Below are 12,186 nucleotides of genomic sequence, written 5' to 3'. Positions count from 1 at the left end.
GGAAGGGCCAGGGATTTAACTCAGTGGTCCTGCCTCCTGCCTCACAAGCTCAAGGTCCCGAGTTCGATTCCTGGTACCAAAAAAACAAAAAACCCCAAAAAGAATAGGGCAAAGAAAATGGAAATAATAGAACAGTATGCTTAGCTATGGCTTTTTTGTGCAAAATAACAAATCTATGTGCTTAAAGTACTCTTGAAAGAGTCATGCTAAATGGTTATCAGCGGGGTTCTTCTGGGGAATAGGATTTGGGAGACAATTTTCACTTTGTATTACTGGGTATTATTTGATCCCTGACCCCCCCAAAACCCCATGTATACCTTTGTAAATGAAGAAAAATAACCTAAAGGTTAAATAACAGTAACAACAGCACAGGTAATCACAGAGACCTAAGATTAAAAAGGGTTCCTAGAGATCTAAGTCAGGAGCCCTCTGAGCAACTGTATCTAAAGGTCAGTCTGAAAGTTAGCAGTATGCATGCACAGCAGACTCAGTCAGAGTCACTCTACACAACTATCTTTATTTGATGTTCATAGATGACCTTGAGGAGCTGGGACATTCAGAAGTTTACATCAATAAGATTCAGTTCTAGGGCCGGGGATTTAACTCAGTGGTTCTGGTGCCTGCCTTGCAAGCGCAAGGTCCTGAGTTCGATCTCCGGTACCAAAAAAAAAAAGATTCAGTTCTTTTCCTCAATGAATTCATTCCATAGTAGGGAGACAGACATAGAAATAAAGCACTGTAATCTACACAATTCTAATACCACACACAAAACATAAAAACTGACCAAGTGAATGAAGCTGCTCTGTTCAGGTACTGTCTGAAGCATAGACGGATGTAAGAGTGAACAAGACCTAGTCCCTTCCCTCAAGGAAATTAGACTCCACAGGGAATAAATAAAAGGTACTAGGAGAGCTGCTTTAAGAGTGGAAGCAGAGATGAACAGAAAGTTCTAGAAGTTAAAATGGAACTTCCAAGTCACATGGAGGTGAGGAGAAGGGACAGCATTCAAGATGAATGAAAGAGCATGGCATGTTGAGCAGAAAATAGGAACTTTATGATTAGTGGAATGTACTGTACAAGATGGAAGGAAGCAGGAGATGAGGAGAGGTGAGAGATGAGGCTAAGAGGTAAGCAGGAGTCAACCCATCAAGATTCTTGCATAGCGTACAGAGGATCTGGAGTTTTGGGTACAGAAGCCTCAGGCAAGTGACACTTTCACATGTCTGCTTCAGAAAGAGCATTCTCACGGAGGTCAAGAAGGCAGCAAGGCCACAATTCCTGACAAACAGGCACTAATCATTTTCTCTTCATCTTCTGACAGCTTCTTACAAGCCAGACTAGTAAGCCCCAATATCCCAAGGTAGCCAGAGAGCACATAATCCCCAGCAGGTAGGACCTACAGCCCCTTTCAGCAGGAAGCAGCTATAAGAAGAGACTGCCACTCTCTCATCATCACATAAAGAATGATGGGGATGCTGGGCATGGTGGTACATGTCTATAATCCCAGCACTTGGGAAGCTGAGGCAGGACTGCCAAGAGTTCAAGGCCAGTCTGAATTACATAGTGAGACCCTGTTTCAACCCCCCCAAAACAACAACAACAACAAAAAACCCCAAACAAACAAACAAAAAAGAATGATGGGGATTATGTCTCCCAGGGGGAAATGAGGTAGGAGATCAGGGCTTGGGGAAACCGGACAGCTAACTGGGCAGAATGTGTCAAAGGTCATACAAACCCAAAGGACACACACAAAACACAAGACTCAAAGTGACTCCACAACTCCTGATCACAGTACACAGACCCAAACAGAAAGCAGTATTTTCAATTCTTCATTTGAATCTGGCGCTGTATGCAGACCCAATCAGAAGAGTGCTATTTTCAATCCTTTATTTACATCTTGAAGAATGCCAAGCAAGTCTTTCTATAGGACAGTTTAAATCTGGAACCAAGCCAAGTGAGTTTTCAATAGGACAACCATCGCATTGTCTAATTTGCATGAGGGGGAAGCCAATCCAGGAATTTTAGATACAAAAGACCTCCTCCCCTTATCCGTGGGGCTGCTGTGAGGTGTTCACTGGCCAGCTCTCACCCTTTAGAGGGTACCTTGTTGCCTCTTTCAAATAAGCCACCTTCACTGCCTTAAAAAAAAAAAAAGAATGTAGAAGACCTCTTATCAGACTTCAGAAATAGAGATAAAAAGGGTCTACGAACAAAACAGATTAGAGCAGTGTTTTTCAAGAGGAAAAAATGTGAGCCACGAATATAACTATAGATTTGGCAGTTACACTAAAAAACAAAACATTTGAAATAAGGAATATTTTTATTTAACCCACAGTACCAAAAATACAATTTCAGGGCTGGAGGTGTCACTCAGTGGTACAGCACTACCATGCATGAGGTCCTGGGTACGATTCCCGACACCATCCAAAAAAATCAATGCAGTAATTATTGAGATATTTTCTTTTGAAATACTGCCTTTGAAATCTGGAGTGACAGAATATCTCAATTGGTTTAGACACATTTCAAATGCTCAACAGCCACCCTGGCTAGTAGCTACCATGTTGAACAATGCAGGGTCAAGAGGGATTATGGTGGTTTAGGAGAAGATCGGAGCAGAATGTTGGTCTAGTCAAGGTGGAGAATAAGGAAGCGGAAATCGCTGATAGTGTGGGCTGCTAGATGGAGGGTGTTACCAGCAAAACAGAGCACAGAGAAAGAAGCAGAGGTCTGACCTAAGGAAGGAGAGGATAGGCAGAGGGAGAAGGAGAGAGAGAGAAGTTAAAATTCTGATCTTAGCTTGTTAACTTTTAAATGCCTAAGCATGAAGTTATTTGTCCAGGGCAATGTCGTCAGTGACAGAGTCAGATTTTTTACCTAGATCTCTTTGATGGCAAGATTGTTCCTAAAGCTTCCTCCAAGTGGAGATTTAACAAAAATGAAGGAGGTGGCAGGGGTCAGTTCTCCTTTACTTTCATTCAATATGAACTGCCTTCACACTGATAAAACAAACAAGCAAGATGTGAGGTTGTACATTCCATCTTTATTAATTTTTTTTTTTTTGAGACGTATCTCTTATCTCGCTATACTCAGGCTGGGCTCAAACTCGCAGAGATCCTCTTCCCTCAGCCTCCTGAGTGCTGGAACTACAGATGTGTGCCACCACACCTAGCCACTATCATTCAAGCAACTATATTTATCAACATTGCTGAAGAAAATCAAGATTAAAAAAACTGTTCCTAATGTTTTTAATCTTATGTAAAAATAAACATTCCAAGAGACTTTACCCTATTCAGTAAATACACACCTAAACTACAGGTGGGATATTCATAATTCTTCAAAATCACAGGCGAAGACATTAACTTCTAAGAATAATCTTGTAGCTAGAAAACAATAACTAATATGTTGTAGAATTTAAAAATGAGAGGTCCAACTTAAAACGTTCTCCTCCAACACCTAGATAGCTAATAACTACAGCAAAAGAAAAGTGACATCTCTAAGAGAAGGTGGGTGGCATTGTCTCTAAATTATGTGCTATCTTAAAACACAAGTGGTTGCCTTAGAAATGCCGGTGACTATACACATACAGACACACAGAGACACACGCACATGTAGCTATGGATGGGAATAAACAAGCACAAAATAAGAAAACCCATTTGGGTAAATTTTTAAATCAGGAAAAAAATGGCTTAAAAGTTGACCACCACCCAGGAAGTAGTAGCCACAGTATTTTTCAAGAATGCTATAATAAGACTGTGTACATGCAGAATGCAAGGGAGCTGTTGGAGTTGCAGCTTTCTTTGGTGGTAGTAAAATGATTTATAAATAATCAACTCTAATTGCCAACCACTACAACATTCCTACCAAGTCTTCTCTTTCAAAAACTTCTCTGATTTTTTTTTTTTTCTATAGAGGCCAGAGCAGAAGACCCTTGCTTTTCTTTAGTTAGACAGGGCAGGACAGTTCATTTGAGTGGGGAATTTGTCTCAACATCACATACCACTGAATTAACCCAACACTGGTATGATTCCATTTACATTATTCTCAGAGACAATGCATGAAATGACAAAGAAATAAGGCAATATATACCTGCGTCCTATCAAAGGGCACAAGAGTGCTGTTATAGTAGGCTAGCCATGTTCTTTTTTTTTTTTTTTTTTAGTGATGTTCTTTTATGAACCATAGTGTTTTTGTTCTTCACTGGGCCATTATCTGATTTAATCAACTCTTAATGTATAATATATATATGCTGCCAAACTGGTATTCAAATGCTGAGGGGGGTTTCAACTTGATCATGTGTTTTGAAAAAAAAAAAAAAATAAATCAATGTTTGACTTTGGGGAAGCAGAACACCTGTGGAAAAAGCACAGGATATTGACTGAGTGTATTATGGAGTGATTAATTCTGGCAAATCATTTAGTTTTAAGCCAGTTTCTTTATACGTTAAATGAGAAAAATAAAACTACTTAGTCCACATGGATATTTGAGGATCAAATCAGGTAATACCAATAAAAGGGCTTTGTAAGCTGTCAAAGTTTACCCATCATTACTGGTGGGCTGTGAAAGCACAGTCAACATGTATGTATTACCTTAAAAGGTTAAGATTTTAAAAGAATGAAGACGTTTTAATGAAAACAGAGCGGACATTTTTCAAAAGCTCTTAAACTGGGTGTGGTGGCACATGACTATAATCCCAGTTACTTATGAGGATTCCAAGATCTAAACTAGTCTGGGCAACTTACCCAGACCCTGTTTCAAAATAAAAAATAAAAAGGGCAGGGATGTAGCTCAGTGGCAAAGTATGAGGGAGGAAGGAGAGAGAGATTGATTGAGACTGATTCTTTCTGTAGCCCAGGCTAGAGTGCAGGGCTTACTCAAAGGTGCAGACCCACTATGGATCAACAGGGAAGCTTTGATCCTTTGATCTGTTCTGTTTCTGACCTGGAGGGACTCACCCTTTCTCAAACAAACTGGTGGTCCCTCACTTCCAAGAGGTCACCATGCTGATGCTGAATTTAGTGTGGACAACCAATGGGGTTAGCACTCTACAGCCTGGAACTCCTGGGCAAAAGCAATCCCTCTGCTTCACCCTTCCAAATATAGTATCTGGGAGGGCAGGCAGGTTCTGAGGCGTGCAGCCCTTTCTTCTTTGTTTTTTTAAAGTACTGAGGATTGAATCCAGGGCCTTGCACATGCCAGGCAAGTGCTCTACCACTGAACTACACCCCAGACCTTTTAAAAAATTTAAAAATTTTGAGACATGATCTCGCTAAGTTACACAGTCTGACCTCAAATTTTTGATCATTCTGCCTCTGCTTCCTGAGAAGCTGAGATTACAGACATGGGCACAGCTTCTGGCCCCTTTCCTCCTTTTCAGATTTTATTTTCATCACTTTAGTTCAAGATGTCACTAGGCCTCCTGGTTCATCTTTCAATGTCTAGATTGTCCTAGACCACTGCTAGGTTACTTTTCCTACAACACTGCTACTTTGCATCATTTTCCCATCCACACTTATTCTCCAAATGCCAGTGTCAGGCACTGGGTTAGGCTGTCTGAATTTACAGATGCAAACAAATCCATACAACTACCTAGTGAGGGGTGGGGGCTCCATAGGTAAGTTTGGGATTTACAGTCGCATACCCTGGCGCATGACAGTGTGATTCCTGAGAAGACCACAGACTTTGAGTTTGACTGGATTTGAATTCTGGATCTGTTACTTGTATTTATGATTGCAGGGAGGTAACTTAATTGCACCTCTATTTCTTCATTTGAAAAATGGGAATTTAATTATTTACTTCATAGGATTGCTTAAGCACAGTGTCCAGCTTTAATAGAATTTAATATATTTTAGATTTTGATCTTTATTTATACTTTGGGGTTCACATATAAGAGAACCCACATGATATTTAAGCTTGTGTCTCTGGTTTATTTCACTTAACATTATGGTCTCAAGGTATGGAGTAGAGTGAAAAAGGATGAAAAGAGAATTAAAATGAGTTATGTACATGTACAAACTCCACACGAGGAATGTAACAAAACTGCACTACAAACGTGTACGAGTTAAAAAAAAAAAAAAAACACCTGAAAAAAATGTTAGTTTCTGATCCTTCAAATAAAACACGAACAAAGAAAAATATGTGTTCAAGCTGGGGATTTGGCTCAGTGGTTCCAGTGCCTGCTGCACAAGCACAAGGTCCCAAGTTGGATCCATGGTACCAAAAAAAAAAAAAAAGAAACATGTGTTCATTTGGAATAAGCATGTACGCTGTATGTTCAGTTTTGTTTGCCTTACGTAATGAGCTGATAATATATCTAATTTTTTTCTTACAAGCGCAAGGTCCCGAGTTCGATCCCCGGTACCAAAAAACCCCCAAGAATTATAATATGTCCACTGGAACTGGCAATCAGAAAATTACTGATGGCTTTAAGGAAAGCAATTTCAATGGAGCAATGGGGGTTGAACCAAATTTCAGTGGTCTTAGGGTTTAGGGAGTGAATGGGTAGCAAGAAAGAAATTGCACCCCAGTTTGAAAAGTTTAGATGAGGAGAAAAGGGACTGGAGCAAGCAAGCTGTTTGAGTTAGTGATGTAAGTAATGGAGATCTATGAGAATCAAAAAATCAGAAAAGCATGTCACTAAGAGCCCAGAGTGCTATTTCAAGAAAGGGGATCAAAAGATTGAAATACAAAGAACTGTGTTACAGGGCACAGAATGTGGACTTTGAATGAGACATGTCTAATCCTGTGACTGCCACTTACTGGCTATGAGGTAAGTTACTTACCATTTCAGGGCCTTGGTTTCCTCGTTCTGAGGGGGCGGGTACCATAACTATGTAATGGGGGTGAACATCAAAGAGGCTTCATCACACATGCCCAGCAAGGCACCTTTGCTTGGCCCACAGAAGGTACTCAACAAATACTAGCTTCCTTTTCCTTCAGAAGTCATGGGGAAGATAGAAGAGTTAAGCAGTGAAGATGTATAAAAGTGCCCATAGTTAAGCATTCAGTTATAAAATATTAAAAACAGGAAATGGGCCAGGGATTTAGCTCAGTGGTCCCATCTGCCTAGCAAGCACAAGGTCCCGAGTTTGGGTCCCGGTACCCAAAAAAAACAAAACAGGGAATGATAGTTGAAAGTGGAAAGGATTTGATAGTTAATCATGTTTGAAGTATAAAAGGAATGAAGGAAAAGTGCCAACGAGAAGTGAGACTAGGGGTATAGGACCTTCGTGTCTTATATGTGATTAGCTTATGTCCAAAAATGATTTGAGACCAAGTTTCCTCAGTGGACTGTAAGGATGAGGTTTACAATAGAGATGAAATTTAAGAGCCTGGACATGGAAAAGACCAAAGAAAAACAAGGCTACCTCACAGGGGATAAGTTCTTCGTGGAGCTGATACCTGATACTGATTATCTCAATAAAGATCCAGGAAACAAAATATTTGGAAAAATCAGTTTCCAAAGCAGATTTGAATCCAAGTATCCTTGGGTCTAATTGTTCATGACTGTTAAATACACAGCTATGCAATTTGTGCATAGAAAATATTCCCTGATTGCACAATCTCTAAACCTTTCCATCTGATTTTAACAATGATGATATGCAAGTAAACATATTTCTCAGTTTTTCCACCTCTTTCAACATATATTGCATTCTAATAGTGAGTCTCGCCTTGAAAGGTTTTCTAGATAAATTAAAAGTTATTTTCTAAACCGGGAGCAGGGGTGATGTATGTATTGTTAACATGTGTTTTTAGCTCTATATTTTAGGCACAAGGAAAATCTGAGCTTTAAATAACTTAAGAGAACTGGGCAGTCAGTAGATAAGATAATGGTGTAACGGAGTTCAATGGCATTATTTTCCACAACTCTTTTCCTAATAAATATATGAAATGCAGCTTTGTCTTTATAATGCAGGGTTACAGGCTTTTAAATAACTGCACATTTACCAACCACAAATGAAGGTAGAAGAATGACTGCATAGTTCAGGAAAAAACATGAGCCTGTGATCATTGTGAGGGAAAAGAAACTTTAAAAAGCATCCACGTTTTCCTGTGCAAGGAGAAGAGGGGGAAAGGAAAGGGAGAAGAGAAGGAGAAGGAATGAGAGAGGGAGACGAGAGGGGAGAGAGGGAGGAAGGAGAAAAGGAAGAAAGGAAAGGGAGAGAGGGAGAGGGGAAGAAAAGGAAGGAAAGAGAGAGAGAGAAAGAGAGAGAGAAGGGAGTGGAAGGGGAAGGGGAAGGGAAGAAAAGAGAAGAGAAGGAAGCCAGGTGTGGTGGCGCGCGCCTGTAGTCCCAGCACTTGGGAGCCTGAGACAAGAGGAGCACCATGAGTTTGAGGCCAGCCTGAGGGAGTCAGGCAGTTCTCAGCCCCGATGGCAAGTCTCTTAAAAGCAGCACAAGAAGCTTTGATTCATTCACTACTGTAACCCTGGCACAAACAACAGGGCCTGAAGCTTAAGATGATCAATCAGTATTTTTTTAATGAGTGAATGAATTAATAAAAGGAAAGGACAAAACTGAATTTGAAAGCTCAGAAGAGAGATGAAATATATGTTAGGGCAAGACTTCTTACAGATGGGAGAGATTAAGGGAGTCAAAAAATCCCGAAGTCTGGATTAGAAAAGATGATAGTACCAGTTTGGAGGGTCTTGCCGGTTTTACTGTGCTCCAGCATGGATTTTTAAGGGCTGAGCAAAAATTACATAATAAAGAAGACTAGAAGGACCATGTTAGCATACATGGAGATTTCTTCTTGTTGGTAGAATAAACATGCTGAGAAAAGTTTATCCAATTCCCCTTTTCCTATCAAAAGTATCCATGAGAGCCAAGTACAGTGGTGCATGCCTATAATCTCAGCTACTGTGGAGCCTAAGGCAGGTGGATCTCAAGTTCCAGGTCAGTTTGGTCAGCTTAGAAAGATTCTGTCTCAAAATAAAATAAAATGAAATAAATAAGCTGGGTGTGGTGGCATACACCTGTTAATCCCAGCACTTGGGAGGCTGAGGCAGGAGGATGACCACAAGTTTGAGGACAGTGTAGAGAACATAGTAAGTTCAAGGCCAGCTTGGAATAGTGAGACCTTGACTCAAAAAACAAAATAAAACAAACAAACAAACACCAATCTTTAACATTATCTTTACACCACTCATAAACGTACAGAATATCTAAACCCATGAGGCACGGCTGAAATCTATGGAATGTTTTTCGTATTTCCAATATTTTGAAATTTAAGCTATAAAAATTGAAAGAGCAATGATACCTCTGTATGTCTTAGTATGACTCCTCCAATAGTATTTTATAAATGATTCACTACACGAAGAAAATCTAACTTACTCTAAATTTTGAGCAATACAAATGGACTTATTAAACCGTATGTTTTTGGTTCACAATCCGTTTTCTGCCAGGATTATCTAGCACACTCCATGTGTAATTTCCATTGAAACAACAAAACCAAACAAACAAAACCATGCAGCTCTTTGATATCTAAAAAAAATCTACAGTTGGCTTCTCTGGGAAGAACCACTCCCACTCACAGGTACTTGATGTTTATCAGGATATACTAGTTGACAGGGAGAAAAATAAAAAGTGGGAAGTTCCCTGTAACCAAAACAAAAAATGTTATAGTTACATGGTCCTTAGGAATACTTTTCTATTATCTAGTATATGTTTAGGAGTTGAGTAGGTTATACAACCTATCAAATAAGAAACTACTGATATGTATTGTTATATTGTCCTCAGATGTGCTAATGTGATGTTCCAAGGAAGTAAAAGTGTGACTTTATTTTTGTGTGGGTATTAAATTCACATGGGTTCAAACTCTAAAGTAAAAGGACTTTTAATAAAAAGTTATTTTCTAACTCTATCTCCAGCTACCTAGCTCCTCACCCCAGAGGCAACCAATCTTACCCGTGCCTCAGGTAACTAATAGAAAGACATTAACAAATGTGTGTGTGTGTGTGTGTGTGTGTGTGTTTCCTTCTCCAACCAGTTGGTGGCACAGTATTTACCACTTCTACATAGACTCTTAGGCACTTGTTCTACTATGCATGGTTATAAAACAGATTGCTACTTGTATACCTTCTTTAATTAAAGCATAGCACCTTCCTCAAGTGTTTTCAAAGACTTTGAGACAAGGAGACCTGGAAGTAAAGTGTGTTACAATCGGTGATGTTGCTCTGACTGGACTCTCTGTATGTGCACTACCTGAGTCATCATACTTACTAAGGGCTGCCCACGGGAAGGTAGCATGTCTTCTCATCTGTGGAATCTGGGGACCTAACCAGCACTATACCTAGCATGAAAACAGTATTCAGCACTCACTCAATGAATCCCACAGCAGCTTCCTCAAAGGTTAGGGAGGTACAAAACAGCTTTTCCTGTTCCTGAATGAGCTACTTTCCCCTGTGCCAAGACAGACTCGATTCACCCTGGAACTGTAGATTTGTAAAGAAGATGAATTTGGAACATATGTGACACTGCTTTCCCTGTCCCCACCAGAATTTACAACAACGCTATCTGGCACTCAATGTTCTTGAGAAAAAATACACACACAGTGTTACGTGGGATCTCATCAGTGCGTAGTCACCTACTTTCCAATTAGTGTTCTCTAAAGAGAAAATGGTTGTAAAGCATGTGATTTCTGAAACAAAAATGAAGCAGGGGGTGGGGGGAGGTCAGATGATGGTGAGAAAAAACTGAGTGGAAATATAATGATTAAAAATGAAACTTAAAAAAAAAAGAAACGATTGTTTTAAAAATCCAGTGAATAAGAAAAATTAACAAAAGAAGAACATTTCAATTGAACCTTACCCATTAAAGGCCCCATCTGCTAATCATTCCTAAGTATCTCGTATGAAATTATATTTTCCATACAAGTACTGCCACCTATAGGACATGTAGGAATCGTGGTATTTTTGGGGGAGGGGAATGAATTGAAATGAAAACCCTAGAATACATACTACAGGCTGATGTCTTCCTGCTCTTTCAAAATACCTACATTTATTAAAAGTTACATGTTATATTGTCCTTTATCACACACTACAAGGAAAGGCAATAATACTCAGTGGACTAGTTATTATCTTTTTTTCTTTTTTTTGGAGATAGAATCTCAACTACGTAGCCCAGGATGGCCTCAAACTAGTGGTGAGCCTCCTGCCTCAACCTCCCAGAGTGCTGGGATTACAGCAATGAGCTACTATGACCACTATCTTTTAAAAGTTAATATTGTAAAGACAGCCCTTATGATTTTAAGTTTTATTTATAACTTTAAATTAAAAAAAATTTTTTTTGACCATTTCTAGGGATTGAACCAGGGAGAGCTGAGCTACATTTCCAGCCCTTTTTTTTGGGTACCGGGGTGACCACTATCTTTTAAAAGTTAATATTGTAAAGACAGCCCTTATGATTTTAAGTTTTATTTATAACTTTAAATTAAAAAAAATTTTTTTTGACCATTTCTAGGGATTGAACCAGGGAGAGCTGAGCTACATTTCCAGCCCTTTTTTTTTGGTACCGGGGAAAGAACTCGGTTTGCTTGCAAGGCAGGTGGTGGAACCACATGAGCTAAATCCCTGGCCCTAAAGAGGCTCTTTTTTGGGTGAGATTCCTCCTGCCCAGGGACAGCCAGGATGAAACAGGAAGAAGAACATTAAAATCTAATGGACAGTGACCGGGGATTTAGCTCAGTGGTTCCAGCGACTGCCTCGAAAGCTCAAGGTCCCGAGTTCGATCTCCAGTACCAAAAAAAAAAAAAATGTAATGGACAGACTCTGATTTACCCTCTGGAGAAACTTGGAAGAAGGGATCTCAGGCTGTATGTGATATTCATGCCCCCAATTCGATGTAACACCAGTATGTTGTATTGTTATAACATGGCTTTTAAGGTAAGTGAAGAGAAATCCATTAAAATTACATTTTAAAATTATAAAGAAGTCATTTGTTTTTGGAGATAACCAAAGACAACCAATATCATGAGGACAATAAGAAGTTTGGTTAACCAACTACACTTAACTGGGTATTGAATTTCATCTTAAATCTCATCACAGTAAGGTTACCACAAGTCTGATAATAGAAAAAAAAAAAAGGTAAATACTAAGTTACAGTTAGAGAGGAGAAAGAAGTCTGCTGTTCTTTTGCACAGTGGGGTGACTATAGATAACAATAATACACTGTGTATCTCAAAAAAGCTGTA

At 39.4% G+C, this 12,186-nt stretch overlaps 1 protein-coding gene and 1 pseudogene across 6 annotated transcripts in view; both read right to left on the bottom strand.

The window, feature by feature from the left end:
* The window catches only part of Prorp (protein only RNase P catalytic subunit), a 115,231-nt gene that overhangs the window by 20,477 nt on the left and 82,568 nt on the right, over nt 1-12,186 (bottom strand). The window lies entirely within an intron of this gene.
* On the bottom strand, nt 4,826-5,108 carry LOC147822361 (signal recognition particle RNA; annotated as a pseudogene).

This window comes from Heterocephalus glaber, unplaced genomic scaffold (assembly GCF_053883595.1).
Source record: "Heterocephalus glaber isolate CG9 unplaced genomic scaffold, H.glaber_assembly_v1.0 deba00001662, whole genome shotgun sequence".
NCBI lineage: Eukaryota > Metazoa > Chordata > Mammalia > Rodentia > Bathyergidae > Heterocephalus > Heterocephalus glaber.
This window is presented reverse-complemented; position numbering and strand designations above follow the sequence as displayed.